General features: G+C 42.3%; 1 long non-coding RNA gene across 1 annotated transcript in view; it reads right to left on the reverse strand.

Annotated features, from left to right (window-relative positions):
- LOC144771651 (uncharacterized) overlaps positions 1-23,543 on the reverse strand; it is a 304,257-nt gene that overhangs the window by 179,759 nt on the left and 100,955 nt on the right. The window lies entirely within an intron of this gene.

Below are 23,543 nucleotides of genomic sequence, written 5' to 3' on the forward strand. Positions count from 1 at the left end.
TCTAGCATGCGATTGCGGAACAGTGTCAGCAGCTGCAGGGTCGGAGGTTGCATAGGAGGGACATCCATATTTAAAAATGTAAAAAAGCACAAGAGCGTCCGCTGGTAATGCAAGTAAAAATGCCAATCCACGAACCAGAGTGCAGAAAATACAATGAAAGGAAGCAGGGATGACTCCAAAGATTTTCTCAAATGAAGTCACGAGACCACTGGTAACAACTTTAAAAAAGTGCACCAGGGACTTTGTGGAGGATGCGTTAAAGATAGTCGGAAACATGTTGCTGAAATTGAAAGGCAAATCTTAATTGAAAAGGGTGTGCACCTCTGTATGGGTGTTCGCTATGTGAAGTACGAAAGTTTCACGGGCCGAACTCAAGGCCACCTCTCTCTGAGACAAAAGAGCTCTTATTCTTGCCATGCCGTTGAAACGTGTCCCAAGGTTGGTATTTGTGGCCAGATTGAAAACTCCCTATGTTCATGTGTGGGAGAAAATAGAACATTTCTGCAGCAAATAACCCGTTCACTTACTGTTACGATAAAAGGAATACTTTTAATTAACTCAGAACAATCTTCATTATTGAGCATCAAATAACTACCATTTTCCAACAACTTGAACGTGGGGATGATAGCAGGAACTGGCGTGCCTTGCAACACGCAAGCCATATTTGGTCGGTGTTTGTTGCATGAACCGTGTAACTGTATGTGCCTACACATTAGTGAATGATCTGGCGTCTCAGTGCATTCCTCTCCATTCAGATAAACTTCTTGATCATCTTTGAAACATCTGTATGTGTATGGAAGCGACCAGACCTCATGAAGAAAAGCACTACCTAAAGGTTCATAACGACCTATTGGTATATATTTCATACAATTTGAAAACTTATATAAAGCAAAAGGCAGCGTTATTAAACCGTGGATAAGGCATGTTGCCAAAAAACCCGCAATCCTCTGCTGATGATGTCACTGAGCATGTCATGAATGATCTAATATGTGACATCATCAGCAGTGGATTACGGGTAATGGTATCTCTAGTTTACTCCCTTATAGCTGTCTTTCTTTTAACATAAGTGTCTGTTTCCTTCCCTTATACTTACTGTTTTTGGGTCGCTTCCGGTTCGCGTACCCGCGAGCGAACTGGGAAGCGAACTAAGAGAAATAGAGGTTGGCACAGTTCCAAATATTGTACCAGTTTTTTAATAACGGGGAGGTAGTTCTGAAAAGAACTTTTTTTTTAATTTTTCTGAACCTTTTTTTACTGTTTTTGAACCAATGAAAAGTGTTATTACCAAGTCACATGACTTGCTGTGTTTACGTTAAGCGCTTTGCAGGGCCTCCCGGTTTGCTTCCAGAAACCTGCGCTTTGCGACTCGCTTCGCGTACCAGTTCGCTAACGTAGCACGTCATATGACGTATCACGCGACAACGTGAAACGTCATGCGGACGGGAGGCGTCACGATGTTGTTTTCTAACGCGGCACTTGCGGTAAAGAAACGTTTACCGGCTCGCGGTCTATTTCGCGGCATCAAGGTCAGCTAACGGGAAGCTTCCCGATTCGCGAAGCGGGAACGAAGAAAAAAAAATATAAAAAAAAAAAATTATTCATAAACATATAAAATATATTTTTGGATTTAAAGAAGAATACATTTTACAGCTACAGATATTAGCTGTTAAAAAACCAATGAAATTCACAGAAAAAACCATAGGTTATAGACCATATATAGTTAGGAATTAGCATTTACAAAACCTTGAAAATTCACTGAAAAAACCATAGGTTATAGACCATATATAGTTAGGAATTAGCATTTAGAAAACCTTATTTTACTCACACAAAACCATTGAAATTCCATATATAGTTAGTTGCACTAACTATATATCGCGCACCCGCAATCCACTGCTGATGATGTCACATATTACATCATTCATGACATGGTCAGTGACATCACTGATGACATCACTGATGACATCTCAAATGACATCACTGATGACAACATCCAGTGACTGTATGTTTCTGTAAAGTTAAAATATGTCTTAGATATTGAAGAATGAGTGGATGTATAAGTGTCTGGATGAAGGATTTAGTAGGTGCGTGACTGACTGTATGAGTGAGTGATTAAATGTGTCTCACTGAATGCATGGGTTAGTGACTAAACTGTCTTAATTTGTGCATCATTATGTCTGTTGTGATGTAAACTGCTGCATGTGTTGATCATTAGCTATACGAGAGGCTATATGTGTTATTAATTGGTTGCCCAAGTATTTCTATGGGAGATTGAGTTTGTGTGGGGGTGGCTGGAAGGTGTGTGACTCTGTGCATAGATGTGTGAGCAGTTTATTCACTAGGTGTATGAGTTCAAGAGTGCATGTGGAAACAGCTACATGGGCAGTTGACTGTGTGCATGAGTGTATTGATGAGTGAATGGATATCTCAATGCTACATGTCATAGTAAGTACATATGTAAAACACAGTACATGTGAGAGTTGGCATATATAAATAACTGTGCATGAGAGCCACTGAGTGAGTGGTTGTATCGATCATTGTGAACTTGTATCAGGGATTGTATAAGAGAGTAAATATGTGTTAGTATATGTTTCAATAAGTAAGGTGTGTATAACTGTATAGTTGAAGAAATGGAGGTGAGATTGTTTCTTTGCATGACTGACTGGGTGTGTGAGTAACTCCATGGATGAGTGGCAGTGTGTGAGTGTCTGTATACACTGAGTGTATCTAAGGTTATATTAGAGTCTGAAGAGGTTTATCGTATTAGCACAAGAATGATGCCAAATGAGACGTCATCAGTGATGTCATCAGTGATGTCATTTGAGATGTCATCAGTGATGTCATCAGTGATGTCACTGACCATGTCATGAATGATGTAATATGTGACATCATCAGCAGTGGATTGCGGGTGCGCGATATATAGTTAGTGCAACTAACTATATATGGAATTTCAATGGTTTTGTGTGAGTAAAATAAGGTTTTCTAAATGCTAATTCCTAACTATATATGGTCTATAACCTATGGTTTTTTCAGTGAATATATATATATATATATTCCTGCTCCAAGCTTGGTGTCTTCGTGCAAGATGCACTCAAGCAGAGATGAAGAGCTCCAAGCCTCGGCTCCATTTAAAAGGTAAAAAGGCTCCAGCCGGCTGTTACCTTTCACAGTCCTGTTTCCATCTTAGCCTTACGCGTTTGGAATTACTTTCTTCATCAGAGGCTGATGGTAAAGGAAAGCAACGTGCATTGTCCATTTATATATATATATGTGTGTCTGTGTCTGTGTGTTTGTATATATATATATGATCAAGGCTACCGTGACGTAGCCGAAAACGCGTCATGCTGGTGACAGAGGAGCGAATAAACCACCTTTGAATTTACCTAAGCGCCTGTTGTGGTCTGTACCTACGTCGGTAGTATCGGTGTTCTAGAGCCGATCTGTAGGAACTTGGGAACGGATATATATATATATATATATATATATATATATATATATATATATACACACACACGTACGTACATCAGTGATGTCATTTGGGATGTCATCAGTGATGTCATGAGTGATGTCACTGACCATGTCATGAGTGATGTAATATGTAACGTCATCAGCAGTGCATTGTGGGTGTGTGAGTTATAGTTAGCTGAACTAACTATAACGGAGGAATTTCAAAGGTTTTGTATGAGTGAAATGTCCAGTTAACTATAACATGTGTGAAACCTATGTTTTTTAATGAATTTTTAAGTTTTTTTTAAATGCTAATTCCTAACTATAACATGTGTGAACCCTATGTTTTTTTCAGTGAATTTCAAAGGTTTTTTAAATGCTAACTCCTAACTATAACGTGTGTGAAACCAATGGTTTTTTCAGTGAATTTCAAAGGTTTTGCTAAAGAAAAAGATAATTAGTAAATGTATTAATTATTATATTTCTTTATTTTTATACTAATTTCTTACATTTTTATTATAAATATTTATATTTATTTTATTTTCTAAGTTATACTTCATATTCTTTATGTAAAATAATAACAAAACTACTTTCCCAATTTTTTTTATTTTTATTAATGACACTTTTTTTTACAATATATTAAAATTAAATTCTATATAATTCCTTTTTCATTTTTTTGATATGCGATCGTACCATACTTTGTACGGTAAATCATCCTCTGCGCGTACCCGTGCACATGATACAGATACGCTTTGACGTTGCGCGTCGCATCAACGCTACCGCATGACATCATGTACGGCGTTCCGTACGCGCACGGCGCAAACTTTCTAAGTGTTCAAAAACATATATTTATGTATTTAATGTACATATTAAGGGAAGACATTATCTGGGATAATCTTGGAACTAGTTTTTTTTACTTATAATAAGCGTATATTACTTTTAAAAGCAATTACGCAAATCGCGGAAGGACGTAAAGCCAAAATTTTACCAAAACGCATTTACTACTGTAAAACATTTAAAAAGGGGCGAATATTGGGCCATATTATCAAGCCTGGGTGACAAAATTATCTCCGCTTTATCGGCAGGAAACTGCCGATAAAGTGGCAATAATGGGCTTGATAATATGCTCTACGGAATTCCAATCGAAGCTCATGTTAAATGTGAAGGACATGTGACATGAGCTTCGATTGGAATTCCATAGAGCATATTATCAAGCCAATTATCGCCACTTTATCGGCAGTTTCCTGCCGATAAAGCGGCGATAATTTTACCGCCCAGGCTTGAAAATATGCCCCATAATTCCTTAATGTACACACATGCACAGTGTGATATTAGACAAAAAAATATGAGACCATGCATTTTACCATTTACTACTGAAAAACGTTTGTGACTATACATATTCCATGTATATAATTAGTACATTTCAGTGAAGAACACTGACTCATTTTCCAAAAACATATGCAATTTACTACATTATTTCTGCCACTATCACATCAAAAAAACAAACACAATAAAACAACAAAGACGCACAAGGGGCTTGTAAATCTGCCCAGAGTATATACAAAGGGAGTGAAATGAGAAAGAGGACAGAACAGGGAGTATCAAGAAAAAAATGTAATATGAACAGAGAGGGAAGAAAATGATGAGACAGAAGGAATAAGAGGAGAGACAGGAAAATATAAAGACACACAAGGGCAATATGAGCACAGAGGACAATATAAGAAAAAGAGAGTAGTACAGAGAGAGAGGAAGGAGTAAGAGGAGCGAGAGGGGAGTATAAAAAGAGAGGCTAGAAATTATGGAAAAAGGGACAAATATAATTCCTTAATGTACACAGACGCACAATGTGATTTTAAACAAAAAAACATACTAGCATGCATTATAGCAAAACACATTAACTACTATAAAACGTTTAAAAAGGGACGAATCTGGGGGCATATTATCAAGGACTGGTGTTAAAATTATCGCCGTTTCATCGGCAGTAAACTGCTGATAAAACGGCGATAATGGGCTTGATAATACGCCCTTGTTAACTCCCATGGAAACCCATGTTCTGCTGTTAACATGGGCTTCAATGGGAAGTTTCCTGCCGATAAAACAGCGATAATTTTAACACCAGTCCTTGATAATGTGCCTCCTTATTTCTTAATGTACAAATATGCACCACATACATACCCATACAACTTGTCAACTCACATTTCAAATTGATTTGTAGATTAAAAAGAATGCCACTCACACAGTAGATATTCTGATACAGAATCTCTCTAGTTCAGTGTTTGCAGCAGAACAACGAAATAGAACATTTTCCCTCTCATGTTACACATACATGCATGCAAATAACCAATTAAAATCCTTCACACATTAATTCAAAACTCCTACGTTTTAATGTCCTTTTTCTCTTTCTCTTTCTTACTCTCTCACATCGTTTCTCTTTCTTTTTTAAATTTTTGGATGCTGCTATCTCCAGTCTGCTATATACAACCTTATCTGAATTGAAGTGGCTAACTCTCTTGATTACAGTGAAGGCTTCTTCGACACGTAGAGCACCATCTTTCAATCACGCCAATGAAACTAGGTAACAAAGAATTTTGTTTCCGAAACAACAACAGATTATTTGTGAAAGGAGAGAGTGGGTAGTGTGCAGCAGCTTGACTGTGAAGAAATATATAATTACTTCCAAGCAGTGACAACAGATAGGTTACAACTGTCTGAGAAACAGATCTACAAGCTTATTGCGCCACTTTTGTGTCACTTTTAACATGAGAAAACTGGCGCAAGGAGCTGGTAAATCTGTGTCTAATTTTCAAGAAAAAATATCAACTCCAGACTTTGCGAGACACTTTTAATGTTCTTTTCTCTCTCTTTCTCTCTCTCACTCTCTGTGACATCATTTCTCTTTCTCTTTCAAAGTTATAGACACTGCTGTCTACTTTGACCTGTAGAAGAACAGTTAATTTGAAGTTGTGAACTCCGGTGGCCGCACTGTTTATACAAGGTAAGCACAGCCACCTAGATATACAATGCCGCCATTTCAATGCATAGAAATAAGTCGGCGTATTTACAATCCCGTTGTGCCACTTTTGTGTCAGTAACGCAGTAGGCACTTCCATATATACACCACTTGAACACAGGACTATAACAGAAGTGAAATGTACTAGACACACTGCACACGTAAAATCGTAGTGTACCTTAACTTAGAAAGGTTACAACAGTCTCAGAAACAGATCTACAAGCTTATTGCGTCACTTTTGTGTCACTTTTAACATGAGAAAACTGGCGCAAGGAGCTGGTAAATCTGCGTCTCACTTTTCAAGGAAAAATCTCAACTCCAGACTCTGCGAGACACTTTTAATGTTCTTTTCTCTCTCTTTCTCTCTCTCACTCTCTGTGACATCATTTCTCTTTCTCTTTTAAAGTTATAGACACTGCTGTCTACTTTGACGTGTAGAATAACAGTTGAATTCAAGTTGTGAACTCCGGTGGCCGCACTGTTTATACAAGGTAAGCACAGTGGCCTAGATATACAATGCCTCCATTGCAATGCATTAGAAATAAGTCGGCGTATTTACAATCCCGTTGTGCCACTTTTGTGTCACTAACGCAGTAGGCACTTCCATATAGACACCACTTGAACGCGGGACTATAACAGAAGTAAAATGTACTAGGCACACTGCACACGTAAAATCGTACTGTTACCTTCACTTGTAATGCTTCATCTTATTAAGTCACATCTACATAACTTTAAACTCTTTTTTTCTTTTTTGTTTTGCAGATTACCTATTGTACGTCTTTTGGAGTCCACATCACAATTTGTTTATAATATTGTTTTATTAAAGTTATTTTTCTAGTTGTTTATTACATTATCTTTAAGTTACGTTTACAGTAATTGTTGTTTTAATAAAAGTTAATAAAAAAAACTATGTACTTGGTTTTTTTGGGGGGGGGACGGTCCACATCAAAAATAATATTTATAATTTGGAATACTATAGTAAGATGTTTGACAGTAGGGTTGAAAAGTACTGGCTGTACAATAAATTATTTTTTCTCTGGATGGACTACAACATAAAAAGAAAATCAAAGTAATACAATGTGTACCACATTTACAAACCTCTTATGACATTTTCGCGTGCAAACCTACCCCCCTACAAAATTAACTGTATGGGCCTCGATGACGCCCCTCAAACCACGAAAACAACAACCCCCGGAGATTTCTATATAGTGTGACGGAGGCTGCGTAGCCCACCGCCTGATGCCCTGGAGTCTGCACACCCAGACCCGGTTCCTGCAGTGTCATGGGGGAAAACAGCCATTACAACGCGGTCATAACCAAGCATTAGCACGCATATGGCTTTACCACGCATGCCTTTACCATGCATGCTTTTACAACTAGTATACATTTACCACGCATGATGAAGGCATAAGCATGATAATGGCTTTGTGGTAACGGACACGCGTTGTAATGGCTGTGGCTTACGTGCTTCAAATGAGATTTTAGGTATGCGTGTGACCAAGTCTGATAACATCAGAGTCCAAGGACAAACACCGTGCTGTCTGTGGCAGGAAATCTCATGGATCACAGAGAAGATAGGCGGGTGGTAAATTGAAAGTAGCAAGTATAATAAAAATAACGGAGGAAAACTACTAAAATGGCAGAGGACGGAGTATGTAATTAACGTTTGGCGCCTTGGCAATACGTTTCAAATAAATATAGATAGAATATGATTATTAATATATTACAAAAGTATAGCAGCGGATGAGGCACACGACCCGGCAGAAGAAAGCGGAAAATGTAATACCTGAAATGAGGAGAGGTTTGCTTGGGGAACTTGAAGAAAAACAAAGAAGCATGGGCTTGGAAACGAGGCTGCGCATGCATAGAGAGTACAACTGGTGCAGAAAAAAATGGAAAGTTTTACATACTATCAAAGAAATAGAGCTCTTTTTTTGACCAGTAAAGTTAGTTCTGAAAAGAACTGTTTTTTATGAGCCCCAAAGCCCCCACGGTCCCAGCCGGCTCCCCGAGTTCTTCGGGAGCCGGCATTGCTTTTCGTCATCCCGGGACACTGCAGAAGCCGGCCCTGAAAGGTGGTGGTCCCCAGGGCCATCAAAGGCTCCAAGAAGGGGACCGCGCGGCCCCCCTCCCAACATTCAAAAGCCCCGTTGGCTGGTAGGCCCCCGTGACTGGGTGGTCCGTCCCCCCTATTTTCTATATTAGAGCCCCGGGGAGGTGGCGGTCCCCGGAGCGTGTGTGGGGGGCTTGCCACCACACAGTTTTTTTTAAATAAAAAGAGACCCCAGGTACTGGCAATCCCCGGGGCCCCGAGGGGGCCATGAGCCCCCCGCATACATATAATTAAAGTCCCAGGGGATGGTGATTCCCGGGGCAAAGGGACACCTCTGGGCCCCCCATTATGAAAAAAAATTGCCCCCAATATCCCCCCCGGGGCTAATTAAAAATAAAGCAATCTTTGTTTTCCCAAAATGCGTACCACACAATTAAAAAAAAAATGTTAGGGCCTAAAGGTCCATGTAGGACCCCCTGAGCAGGCCTAGAAGATCAGGATGTTTCTACCCTGACCCCTTTCCTTATTTTTCAACTTTGTTTTACTGTTTCCTGTGACTCGGTTCTAGCGACGAACAAGATGGCTGCCAACACTTCCTGGTTTAGAGTGTTGACAGACAGTTGACAGCCAATCAGCATGCAGCTCGTGCTCGTAATTGTACGGATTTCTGTTCGCGTGCGGTACTTCGTCTCTAGATATCAATATTATTTTATTTTTAATTTTCTCATAAACTACTGAACGGATTTACACCATTTAACAAAAAGCACAATCTGCGAACCAAACTCTACCTCTCTGCCAAATTTGGTGTAATTCCGTTCAGCCGTTTGGGCTGTAGCCCTGGCTAAAGGTCCCTATGGAAAATTGCATGGGGAAAACACGTTTTGTGACCCCCTTTTTTCTTCTTCAATACTGTCTCATCATTCTGCTTCCACAAGCTATGCCTGCTCCGAAAGATCTTCAAGTGGATCCCCATCACACCCAGAAAGATGGTCGCCAATGCACACATCAGCAGCAGAATTGACTACAGCAATGCACTCTACGCCAGCTATACCCAGAAACTCCTCAAGAAATTGCAGAACATCCCCTGCTGCAGCCACATCACTGTCCACTTGAGAGAACTTCACTGTCTCCCAGTCAACAAAAGAATCACCTTCAAGCTCCTCACACAAACTTACAAAGCCCAACATGATGCAGGACCTGTGTATCTTAACCACCGTCTTGCATTCCACGCATCCACCAGAGACCTCTGCTTTGCCCATCTGGCCCTGCTACCATCCCACGTAACCGCAAGACCACGGCCAGAGGAAGATCCTTACCCTACCTCATAGAAAAGACCTGGAACATCCTGCCTTTCCACCTCAGGCAATCACAGTCAATGCCTTAATACAGGAAGAACCTCAAGACCTGGCTCTTCGACTAAACCACAATGCCTTCAATGGACCAGAAGTCTCCCTCCGCACTCCCCAACACCTTGAGACCATCATGGGTGGGTAGTTGTGCTTTATAACTAGGGCTCCCGGTTTTCAGTATTTGCGGGTTTTTACATATAAATACAGACAGACATCTATATTTCCTTTGTCTGTATTTATATTTAGAAACTGTAAAATACTAGAAAATGTTGCCGCGCTGGAATCCAGAGTTCTCGCCATGCCCCCTTCCATCTGCTTGAAATTCCTTCCCGGGCACACACACACACAGCCGCACCCGTACTTCACAGGTCTTTTCAAAGACCATTTACTTGTTAATGAGGCTTTATTGTTCTGTCACCCCAAGCCGTAGCCTCTCCTAACGCCCCTGACTCCCTGTCCAGGGCCCCATACAGTGCACATTTTTTCCCTGTACAAGAAATAAAGGACGTTGGTCATTTAGAAAGGAAACCTAGCATCTCACTCAATTTGCGAGACGAAGGCGAGTGCTGAATTCCTGTGCATGCCTGATTCCCTGAACATAACTCGCTCATTGACACGACTGTACATGCTTGGCTGTCCCGCCCCAAATGGAACACCTGGCAACAAGCACCCCTCAGCGGTCCTTACTGCAAGTCCCCACTTTGTAAGTGACCGAATTGAGGCTTTTTATTTTTGTCACAAATGTACATATAGTCAGGTCTTACCTTACCAACCTCACACATTCCTTTAATTTTAGCTCCGTCCTCTGGGTAGCGTTACAGACAGAAGAAAAAAAGGAACCGAGGGAGGCGGCAGGTGCCTTTAGTAACACATTACGGATGGTGTAGATATAAAAGATGGATTAGGTAGTGTGCGTCAGAGGCAGAGGAAGCCTCCTTCTGCTATGACTAGAACAAGGAGGACTGCATGGGGGGGGGGGGGTAATTCTTAATTACCAAACGTTCGTTTCTGACCTATGTCAAGCATTAGTGCAGAGGTACTTCAACTGAGAAGCATAATGAAATAAGAGGCAACTTAGAATTAATAAAAAAAATTCCTGCCACACAAACAACCTTAGTATTGCCATTTCATAGCACTTTAGAAAGAAGGATTTCTACTACCAAATGTAGAAGTATGACATTTATCGACCATGGAAGAGTGAATTGCAGAGTGGACCCTGCAAGGTTTCAAATTCCCAAGCGCTTAAAAGAGAAACATGTCCAGTTAATCGTTGTTACAAAATAGTTCTATATCGACTCATTGCATGTTGGTTCCCAATTACACTGTTTTTGTGCTTAGATATGTATATATTAAGGGCGAAAAAGGTTTGTATATTTTGCAAAATACTAGCTTTTTGGTTGATTCAGTGGTTTAACACACTGAAACGTTTCAGGAGCACTGTAAAAGGAGAACAACTAAACGGGGGAGGGGACAGCTTTTGCATTTTATGACATTACACCAAATCCCCCCTTCAGAAAAGGCAGCACTATGCATCAAGCACCTGGCTTCAAAGCACATGTGAGTAATGCCTCTGATTCCCCGCACCTCAGCCAGGCTTCACTAAGAAGATGCAACCAGAATAAATTGCTTGCAATTTGACAACAAGAGTTTCCATTATGTAACTAGTGAGTGGAAGTAAATTGCAAACAGCTGGGGGAGGCACTTTAATAAGAGTACCTGAGAAAGGCGGTAGGGTGAACAAGCACCTAGCTGTCAGGATGGCTCAGCGAACTGAAGACTCACCGCTCACAAATGTGGTGCCTTAGGAGTCAAGAGTTTGAAATCTCCCTAAAAGCCAGATTTGTCCCTCCGATTATGTTAAATTGAAGTACAACAAAACTCTTTACGGTGCTTAAAAACGGAATGCTACATTTGGCGCTATATATAACTGAATTGTTGCTGTATCGCTGGCTGGAGTACAATCCTTGTCTGTATAATGTGCTATTGACGTGCATTATAGCACGCAGTGTGAGGAAGAAGCGAAAGCGGAGGGGGGTCTGTGGTGCATTAGGGTGAGGGTGAGGTCTTGCTCCTATTACTGTGCCCTTTCACTGATGTTCCCCATTTACACCAGTGTGACCTATGTGATGCACTGCATGTCTGGGTAGCATGGCGACAAGAGACACAAAGTGACAGGACAATAAAAGTGCACTTGTACAGCACTTGGTTTTTACTGTGCACACTTTTAATCTGTGTTTGTTTTAAGATGGCATCCTTCCAAGAGGAGGGGGCGCAGTTCCTCTGAAGGGACTAGAGTTAAATGCCTGTGACAGGTGGCTTTAGATGGAAATATAGAAGCGCTGGCACAAGTTTGCTCCTGATAAGTGCTTGTACTCTATCCTAAAGTGTTTTTATAGCAGAACTGAGAAGCACATGTACTCTCCTTTTCAAATTACTCAGTACTGGACCATTTAAAGCACTGCTAAAGCCACAACAAATCGCTAGTGTAAGTGAGCGCATGTGTGCATTGTCAATTTAAATAAATGTGGAAAAATACTATCTATAGCATCGCCTTTTACTTGTGGCAAAAATAAATGTGGATAAATACAGAAAAAACGCCCAAACAATAAATATGAATAAATACAGACGGAAATGCCAAAATAAATACCATAAACCCGGGAGCCCTATTTATAACCCACCTGATTGACAGTATGGGTGTTTGAGTGGCTGTTTGGTTAAGTGAGTTGGTGTGTGGATGGCTGTTTTGTATAGTAGTGTCTGTGTGAATGGATATATGGGTGAGTGTGTGAATGTGTGAGTGCTTGCATGGATGTGTGAAGGGTATGTAAGTGGTTCTATGAGTGAGTGTGTGAGTGCTTGTATGGGTGAGTGAGTGGCTTTGTTGAGAGGCTCTGTAGCTGGAAGTCTGTATCAGATGAACAAGTTAATTACCTTCCGTAATGCCTTATCTGATAGAAAATCTATCTAGCCTCTGATGCCTGACCTCACCTGTCTGAGACCTAATTAAAGGTTGAGGGTTTCCCCTTACAAAATGTTCAAGAAATTCACACTAGTGGTCAGTCTTCATCGTGCTCCATGCTCCTGGAATGGAAAGTCGCAAAAATCAACTCAGTGTCATTGCGTCGGAGGGGCTACTATATAGGTACCGCGTATGTCACTTCTGGCGCAGACAACGCGGGACAGAATGATGCCACCTAATAGTGCGCAGGGTACTGCTCTGACATTTCTGGATCCAGTCTGACACCTAGGGATAATTCTAAAGTAAGCAATCTGCGGCTAGATAGAGTCTTTACCAGATAAGGTAAGTAGCTTTTTCTTTAATGCTGCATGTGCCTATCAAAGCTACTATAATCAAAACTAACTTGTATGGGTAACTGGTATATATTAGGGTTATAATGTAGAGAGATTTTCCAAAGGGTATGTTACAATAATTTAAGTACGCTACAGTTAAATATGTTTCTTACCCTTGTATGTAATAAGTGTTCCTTTTTTTCCCTCTGTAGACAAACGCCTTTTACTCAAAAGGTAAAGTATTCCAGAAGCATCATATTTACAATTGTTATTTAAATATCTTTTTGCTCCAGATCTTATGTGCATGTATGTTTTGATATTGCTGTCAGATACCTCTATAAAAACATAATTGCTCACCAGATTTTACCATCCTGAGATATGTGCAGTACCAATTTTATGACTAAATACTATGATGGGGATTATTAGACATGCCAGATTCAGGCAACTTCCAAAAAGCAACATTTGAGGACTCGGTAAAACTCGATTTCAGCTACCTAATTTAGAATTGTGCAAACCAACAGGTTTCCAGCAGAGGTGCATCAACTGGCTCTAGCTTTTCAAACCTTTGACCAACTACTTGTCCTTCACAGAGTTGTCACAATCACACTCTCTAAAATGAAAAAACTTGCTGCAGAGCATTATTCATCTAAACAATAATTCATGGCCTATTTATTCTACGTGCCTATCTTCACTCACACATTGGTATATATTATATCCCTGATTCCATGCTTTAACTCTCTCTCAGCATGTTAACAACACCTTCTTACATTGAAGATTGCCTTATGTCATTGCCTCCCCTCTTCCCATGTCATTACTTTTATCTCCTTGTTGGCTCTTAGATATGTTGCCATCACTGCCTGTAGCAACTCCCATTAAATCAGTGTTTTCTTTTTCATTTGCCCACATTCCTTTCATGAATATCACTTCACCAAAATGCCAGGCTTTAGCAATCATAAGATAACATGTCCTTTGTCCACTAGTGGCATCACCAAGTTAATTTCCCATTCCTCTCCTACCCCTTCAATGTGTGTGTCATCAGTAGAAGGTGCCACCCCTATGTTAGTCCTGTCAGCCATAGAGGGGGTTCCCCCAAACCTTGTTGCCTACCTCTTCTTGTTGCTGAAATTAGTTTTTCTTGGATTTAGGACTTCTGACCAGTGTTGATGTGCTTGTGCTCAGTCTTTAAAACATGGTACAATTGAGCTACAGCTGATTGGCACATTTAAATTACGTATAAGTCCCTAGTAATGTAATACAACTTGCACCCCAGGCCTGTAAATTAAATGCTAGCAGTGGACATCCACCAACTTAGGTAGCTTCCTAAATTATGTCTCCTGCCTGCCATTCCAGCCGGTGTGCTGTTTTAAACTGCCAATTCGATCTGGCAAAATAAACCTTTTGATACAAGTGATATACACAATAGAATGCACACTGAAATATAAATAAAACATAAACAAACTTCAAATTTTTTTCTGCAATTATAATCAATCCCTTTGGTGTGCAGTTCTGGCACTTGCTCTGCCCAGAACATGTAAAATATCCAGAAGTCAAAAGCTGGTAGCTGAACAGTCAACCAGACCCAGGGCGCACAACTTTTTGGCCCGCAGGAGGCCATAATAAACAAAAATCAACAGTAATAAACCGTGACAATAGTATCCAAAGCTTCAATTGTTACTTTATTGAAGGTTTGATTGCCTTAGTGTTCAAAGTTCAAATGCAGTGCTGCTCAATACTTGTATATGCAGCATGTGACAATTCCAATTTCATAATAAATGGCAGTTTCATCATAGACCCAATGCATTTTGGGAAGACCCTTAATCAGGGGTAACTGTAATATGAGATACTATCAGAGCTTTTCATGGGATAAACTGTCAAAGTTGATGATAAGCATAGTGGTGAACACCTTGGAAGGTTATTTATTTTTATTTTATTTTTATTGAACTTATATTGCGCACAGCTACCCGCAATGGGTTTCCCGGCGCCAGGGACAGACTAGAGAAGAAAACAAGCAGTGGCTGAAAGATAAAAACAGAATTAAAGAATTTAAAACAGAAAAGTCTTTAATTTTTTACGGAAAACAGAAAGGTTAGTTTCTGTTTTGAGCGCCAACGGGAGAGCATTCCACATCTTGGGTCCCAGATATGCGAATGAGCGGCTCCCATTTTTGTCAATCGAATCCTAGGAATCACGAGATTGTGGTTGTTGGATGACCTAAGAGAGCGGCCAGGCTGATATGGCAGGGCAAGATTGGACATGGAATCATGGAATCAGGCTCAGCTTTCCCTGTAACACAGCATTCTACCCACAGCCATATGGCTTCCTCAACATCGATAGGAACCCTGGCAAAGTACAATTTGTTGAAACATTTTGCAAACTCCTTTCTGATTTCTTCCTCTTCTGTTGTATACTGTTGGTCTTCTTTCTGAATTTTAATTATCTTGTTTCGCGTTGCCTCTGTTTTCAATTTCCATGCTAGCAGTTTCCCACAACCTTCCCTATATTTGTAATGTCAAGTCAAGTCAATTTAGCTTTATTCGAGATGTACTCATAAAAGCATAGAAATTCCATATATTTCAGAGATACTCGATCAATATTTCTTTTTTATTTTTTTATTTAAATTTAGAAATTACATACAAATAGATAAAAACACAATCCTTAAACAATCATTTAAAAAGTTAATCTCGGTTGCTATGTACAAAATGACATCATTCTAATTGGATTAAAAAGTTTTTACATATTCAAACTGGATAAATGTTCCTTACCCACAAACACACAATCAACGGTAAATGCCTAAAATGTATGTCTTAGCACCCATGCCCATCCTAAATATTTGGCAGTTGCTATTGAGATGGACAATAAAGTGCTAGTGCGTATGAGTCTTAACGCTTCAGCACTAATAATAGTACCCAGGGACTTGCCGAGTGGGGTTAACCAGACTCATCTTGGGATTACATAGGCGGGACAAACAAATAAAAAGTGACCGATGGTTTCCTTGTGATCCCCACATGCAGGGTAGCTGCTGGTAGTTGCACTAACCCAGCTGCCGGTCAAAGACTTAAGTGGTAGGGATCCTGCTCTAAGCTGGAAATAGAGCTTCCTATCCACTGGTTTGGTGATGGAGTCCCAATAAGGCTCTAAACTGGGGATAAGCTTTGCTTCTAGAAATCCTCCAGCCATGGTTGAAGAACCAGTGCCACTCCAAATTCGGTATCCCACCCTATCCCAATAAATCTTATTTAAATCTTTTTTTGATGGGAAAGGAGCTGTCTCTGGATTTTCCCACAGCGTTTGCATACCCAGGCCAACTAAGGTATTTCTGAGCTCATTTAACTAGCTAATATTATGGAAGACGTTGGATTTAAAAATACAAAACAGAGATGCCACGGTCCACTTAGTGTGTTGCTGTACTAGTCGCTAAGGACCAACAAAGACAATACAAATAGATAATGAGTTACATTCCCATCAGCCCACCCATGTGTCGGAGTCTCATCATGTGGGAATTGTTAAACAATCCAGAAAACCGCCCAAACCAGCAGTTGATAGTGCGGATATGGATGTCAAGAGGAAACTATAGCCAGAGTAACTCAAAAAGGGTGGTGCTAATGAGGTGCAGTGCTAAAGTGAAAGTGATGCTTAAAATTGGCTACTTGGACAAGAAATATTTTATTCAGAATCATCCAAATGTCAAAATTAAAATCACGCCAGGTAGTCTGAATCTATAGCTACACTATGGCGCTGTGCAGGATGGTCGACATGTTTCAGCCTCAATGGAAATTCTGTCCTGCTTTCTTCAGGACCCTAGTGATGTTAAGCTACTGCAACAACCTGTGAAGTGATGATAGTGTGTGAAGGAAACATATAAGTGATAAATGATAAATCTTGTAATACACAGCGTTTGCATACCCAGGCCAACTAAGGTATTTCTGAGCTCATTTAACTAGCTAATATTATGGAAGACGTTGGATTTAACAATATCCAGGAATCCCTCTGCATAATGCAGGAGCTCCGGTGTAGTCCAGAGCCTACGCCAGTATAAAATTGGGCGGAGCCTAGCTAGATCCGAAATACCTTTCCTGCCAAGATCATACCTGAGTGGCAGCAAAGGGGTACTCACAGGAAGACCAGTAATACTACGAAAAAACGTGTTTTCAGAAATTGTTAGTGGCCTCAATTTCTCGAACCCCCATAGCTTGGCACCGTAGAGCGCAGAGCTAAGAGCCTTGGCTTCATAAACTTGGAGTGCAGATTTTATTGGCTTTGTTAGAGATTTTTTATGCTCCATGTTTAAGGCTCCTGCAAGTTGTCTGTGCCTGAGTGCCGCTATGTCTATATGTTGGGTCCATTTATTATCCTTCGCCACATGAATCACTAAGTACGTAAAGGCCTTGACCACCTCCAACGATTGGCCATTCATAAAAAGTTTACCTTTAAAACTATGGTGCGGTTTAAAAACCATGAGCTTGGTCTTAGCCACGTTAACTTCCAAGCCATGGTCCAAACAAAATTCCTCAAAGATTAACAGGGCACGCTGTAGACCACTCGAGGTCTTCGATAAAATCAGCGTATCATCCGCGAACATTAAAATCGGTGCTGTAACGCCAGCTAAAGTGGGAGCATCTGTGTTTACTGATGACATGCAGGCAACAACTCCATTAATATATAATGTAAAAAGCGTGGGAGCCATTGAGCAGCCTTGGCGGACACCACGCTCCACCGTGAAGTCAGAAGTAACCCTTCCCTGTCCTCCCCACTGTATCTTGGCGTAGTTAGCTTCATGCAACCTCATCAGCAATGTTAAAATTCCTTCAGATAGACCCAGTTTTTTTAAGACTGCCCATAGTTGTGACCTGGGGACTAGATCAAAAGCTGCTCGTAAGTCGACAAAGGCAGCATAGAGACTGCCTTTGCCTAATACCACAGTCTTCCATTGTAATAATGTAAAACGAAAGACCTGATCTACCGTGCTTGTTAGCTTACGAAACCCCGCTTGAAAGGACGACAGAACACCATTCTCCTCGACCCAATCAAGTACCCTATTCATGATCATCCTCCCGATCACCTTTTGGATAGTATCTATAAGGCTGATGGGCCTATAATTTCCTGGCTGCGCTTTTTCGCCTTTCTTGAATACTGGGATTATCACAGCTCCCTGCCATGATACTGGAGCTGGTGCTCCCTGGGCCACAGCATTAGCAAGATGTAAGATGTACTTGCCCCAGCGTTCTTTATCATAAAGAAAAACATCCGCTGGGACCCCATCAGGCCCCGGCGCTCTACTGCGGGCCACCGTGCTAAGAGCCATCAGAACTTCGTTAATATAAAAAAAATTGCACTTATAAAAAGCAGGTCTAAAATCATCCATCATATTGTCTGGATCATTACGTGCATATTGTGGTCTAAAGTAATTCACCCAGTCCTCCTGCGAGACATTATTTTCAGGCGGGTCGGACTGACCCCCTTACCCCACTTGACAATGTTCCAGAATTTCCTAAGATCCTTACTATCACTTGCCTCCCTTAACCCCTTCGAGGCTGATGACGAGCTCAGCTCGTCATGAGTTTTACCTGCCGTGCGCTCATGACGAGCTGAGCTCGTCATGAACCGCGGGGTTTTTAAAACTTCAGCGCGCAGCGGGAAAAACCGCCGCGCGCATGAGGTTAAATCCTGCCAATGAAATTCATCCCACAACTGCTTAGCATTAAGTATGCACCTCTTGTACTCCTTTCTGGCAATTCGAACAGCGTCCAAGTCCCTCCCTTGATAGCAGTGCCTAGTGCAATTCTAGCATTCCTACAATCGGTATTATACCACTTAAGCGGCTTGGGGGTTACTCGCTTATTTTTCTTGACTGGTTTGAGAAAGTGGTCCCTGATGCCTGCAAAAAGGCTATCGTGTAATTTAGTTACTTCGTCCAGACCTACAGCAGATTTATTCATTTGCTCGACGACCAATATGGCTTTGTCAACCTCCTCACCAATATTGTCCATGTCCTCTTGATTGGCCATGACATGCGTCCATTTAAGCCTACGCAGATCATTAGTGGGGACGCTTACAGGAGAGCAGTATGCAGCCATATCCAGTTCTAATTGTTCTGGTTTCCACCATTGGTGCACCACACATAACGGGTTATGGTCACTTTCTATTCGTGGCTTAACCTCCATATCCCCTACCAAATGCCACAGATTCATACTGCAGAGGACATAATCGATCCTACTGCTGTAGCGTCCATTGTCAAATGTATTAGCCCCTATCATGTCGCTCACAGCTCTCCCATTTAATGCTCTTAGGGCCAGATGTAGGTGGCCGAATTCGGCCGTTACCGACCGGTAATTGAATTTTGAGATGTAGGGCATGCATTTACAGAATCGGTATTTTACCGATTCTGTATTTACCGATTCGGTAAAATTACCGAATCGGTAAATACAGACTCGGTAAAATACCGATTCTGTAAATGCAGATGTAGCTGGCACATGTCAGAGTGCCACAGGGCTTTAAGAATCGGTATTTTACCACCCAATCCAATTGGGTGGTAAAATACCGAATCCAGGTGTGCATGCACATGTGTGCATGCACACCTGTGCCATGTGACACACAGACATGCCCTTAGGGCATGTCTGTGTGCCACATGGCGCACATGCCTATTTTTGGGGTGCCAGAGGGTGTCAAAGTGACACCCCCTGCCCCCCTGCTAAAATCGGTATTTACCGATTCTGTAATTACAGAATCGGTATTGCCCATTGATTCCTATGAGCTGCAAGGCCCATAGGAATTCAAGGGCAATACCGAATCAGTATTTACAGAATCGGTAAATACCGAATCTTAACGATTCGGTATTTACCGAATCTGAAATACCTACATCTCCCCCCCTCTATTTTACCACCTCTTAAATACCGATTCGGTATGAATCGGTATTTAAGAGGTAGTAAATTAAAATTACCTACATCTGGCCCCATGTCCCTTCTCATAACAAATCGCATTAATACAGATGACATCCTCAGACCACCTAGTTACGGGTTTCAGATCCAGTTTAGGGACCCCCATTGCCTGTCTTCCTCTTCCCCAGGATACAGGTCATAAGCAACAAGGGGCTCAAAGGTTAGGTTTAAGTCACCTGCTACAACTATGTTATTCTTCACCGAGTTGAATTCTAGGAGGAAATCCAAAGCCGCTATAAATGGGGACCTCCCGCCCATGTTTCCCCTAACATAGACATTATAAATATCTAACCAACCCAAGGGACCCAAATGTGCTCTAATGTCATTACTGTTGGTCGATACCTCTTTGATAGAAAGTGATAAACTCTGCCGAACCCAAATAACTAGACCTCCCATCGGGCGTCCCTTTGGCCCCTTAATCGCCGGGACAAAATAATTTAAATAACCATGGGCAAAATGCGGCTCACATGACCAAGTTTCCTGGAAGACACACACATCAAAATTATTAATGAATGTGAGCCATTCCGGTGACTGCAGTCTCGGACGTAGGCCTGCTATGTTCCACGAGATTAACTTACCACCCCGAAGTCTACTGCTACTGATCGGACAAGAAAGTGCATCAATTGTAGAGATTATGCAAGGTTCCCTCTCTTGCCCTGATTTAGGTCCTACGTTTGGAAGGGTAGTAGAGTAAACCTCACTTTCCCTACTCAACGGCGAGTTCATAGCCTCAGGGTCATCCGCAACAATATTGGTACTTCTAGCCATCACTTCATCCCCAGTCACTCCCTCACTTGGGCTACCCCCTGTGGTAGCAGATGGACTTGTAATCGGATCCCATGAGAGTCAGTCATTGTTATCTAATCCAGAACCATGGCTCCCACCCCAGTTACTCAATGTGTGGACAGGAGGGGCCTGAAATGAAGGGCAAGACTTCCTTAGCTGGATCCGTGAGTGCACTGGCGGACTTGTTCTGAATTCTAAGGCAAACACATTTTCAGCCAGGAATTCTGAACGTAGGGTTAGTTCAATAGAATCGTATTCATCATGAGGGGAACTTAACCTTCTTGCCTTTGAGATGTCCTCCCTAATCACCGAGCGACATCCTCTAACGTGTCGCAACCAGTGGATTGCCTTGTTAGTTAGGGAATCGACATTCTCTCTATTACCGTTATTCCCATTACCTAATTTGGGGACATTGGTCATATATATTTTGTTTGGGAAATGAACTTCGTTCGAATACATATTCCCCCTCCTAGTGTGTACATTATTTTCTGATACTACCATTCTAGCCGGTGCCCTGTTTGTATTATTACTTCCTCTTGCGTCGAGGGTCAAGAATGCCTGATCTTGCTTTTGGCTAGAGCCCTTCGGCCTAGTTGTTACGGTTTATAGCTTATCTTTAAATACATTGGGGACTAAGTGTCTACTTGCCCTAACTGCTTCGGCAGGTGCAGAAGTTATTCCACCTCCACTGACCCCTACTTGTACTGGATGGGCCTTCTTTTCTATGCATGGTCTTAGGGGGAAGAAATTGCCATTAGTTGTAGTATTATCAGATAGAGTACGTGGCCCCCCCCTCGAGTACACAACCAACCATAGTAGTTAGGTTTGTAATCAGCTTTTTCATGGACTCTATTTCATCTCGCAAAAGGGTAACTAAATTTGTTATGGTGCTAACTTCTTGTAAGGCAATTTTGCTGCTAGTAATTTCATGGTCAGTGACCAAACTAGATGAGGGATTTGACACAGGAGCAAGGCAGGGCCCAGAAATTTGCGACACTTGCAAGACAGAGAGTTCTGCATGTACACTAGCCAGAAGTGAAAATCTATTAGAGCAGGGTATTGAAGAGTCAAAGACAGATAAACTACTTTCTATTACAGTAGTAGACTTGTCAGGAACTTTAGGATCGAGGGCCTCACTCGTTACAGTAACTGAGCCTCTGCCATCTGTATTAATTCCCTCCACCCTCCTTCGTTTTACCCGAAACATGGCGGGGATAGCAGGTGATTGATTGACCTCAATTTCAGGCCCTGACACCCGTCTACTCTGCTGCCTAGAGCCCTCATGCATGCTAGGATCTTGGCTACCGACAAGAATCTCCCCACATTCATCAGCAAGAGAATCAATTCGATCAATAACACAGTTCAAAGCGGCATGGCTAGAACTTTTTTTGGCTTTCCTTCCCTTCCGATGTTTGGATGGGTTAACAGGCTCCAACCCTCCCCCTTCTATCCACTTCCGCTTACCCATGCCCCTAATGCATCTCACTTACTAGTGGCTCAAAGTGTCACAAGATAGCAATTGTCTCAATTAGTCCCCGAATAGTAAGAAGGTTAGTTTTCAGGACCCTATCGGTACCACGGGAATCCTCAGCAGACAGACTCTACCTTCCTCAAATAGACGATCCCCCGGAACAGGTCGCTCTTCCTGCAGGACAAAGATAGAAGTTTTCGGGGGGTGGCCTGGCCTGGCCGCCTCCGGCCCCGGATGGCCACAGACGGCCCGCCCTTTGCCCGGGCTTAGCCCGCGCGCGGTCCCGCGACGCGGGGGCTGGTCGGTATTTAAAGCGCCTCCGGGCGCGCAAATGACGCTGGCGGCTGCTGCCGCAAGGGAGCCTGGAGGATGGAGTCCTCCTCTCGGCGGCCGCAAGGCTGGTTTAATGCGGCAGCGGGAGGACAGGCTGAACAAGTGCGCTAGTGACCGGGAACCAGCAAAGTAAGTTCAAATGCCCCAGGAATTTTTCAATGAACACCTGCTCCACTGGGGCTGGTCGGTATTTAAAGCACCTCCGGGCACGCAAATGACGTTGGCGGCTGCTGCCGCAAGGGAGCCTGGATGATGGAGTCCTCCTCTCGGCGGCCGCAAGGCTGGTTTAATGCGGCGGCGGGAGGACAAGCTGAACGAGGGCGCTAGTGACCGGGAACCAACAAAGTAAGTACAAATGCCCCAGGAAGTTTTCAATGAACACCCGCTCCACCGGGGCTGGTCGGTATTTAAAACGCCTCCGGGCGCGCAAATGACGTTGGCGGCTGCTGCCGCAAGGGAGCCTGGAGGATGGAGTCCTCCTCTCGGTGGCCGCAAGGCTGGTTTAATTCGGCCGCGGGAGGACATGCTGAACGAGGGCGCTAGTGACTAAGAACCAGCAAAGTAAGTTCAAATGCCTCAGGAAGTTTTCAATGAAAACTCGCTCCACCGGGGCTGGTCGGTATTTAAAGCGCCTCCGGGCGCGCAAATGACGTTGGCGGCTGCTGCCGCAAGGGAGCCTGGAGGATGGAGTGCTCCTCTCGGCGGCCGCAAGGCTGGTTTAATGCGGCGGCGGGAGGACAAGCTGAACGAGGGCGCTAGTGACCGGGAACCAGCAAAGTAAGTTCAAATGCCCCAGGAAGTTTTCAATATATATCGTAATGTGATATCTTGCTAGCCTCCCATTTTTCTTTTACTATTAATTCGAGAGTGT

The sequence above is a fragment of the Lissotriton helveticus genome, chromosome 8 (genome assembly GCF_964261635.1).
Source record: "Lissotriton helveticus chromosome 8, aLisHel1.1, whole genome shotgun sequence".
Taxonomy (NCBI): Eukaryota; Metazoa; Chordata; class Amphibia; order Caudata; family Salamandridae; genus Lissotriton; species Lissotriton helveticus.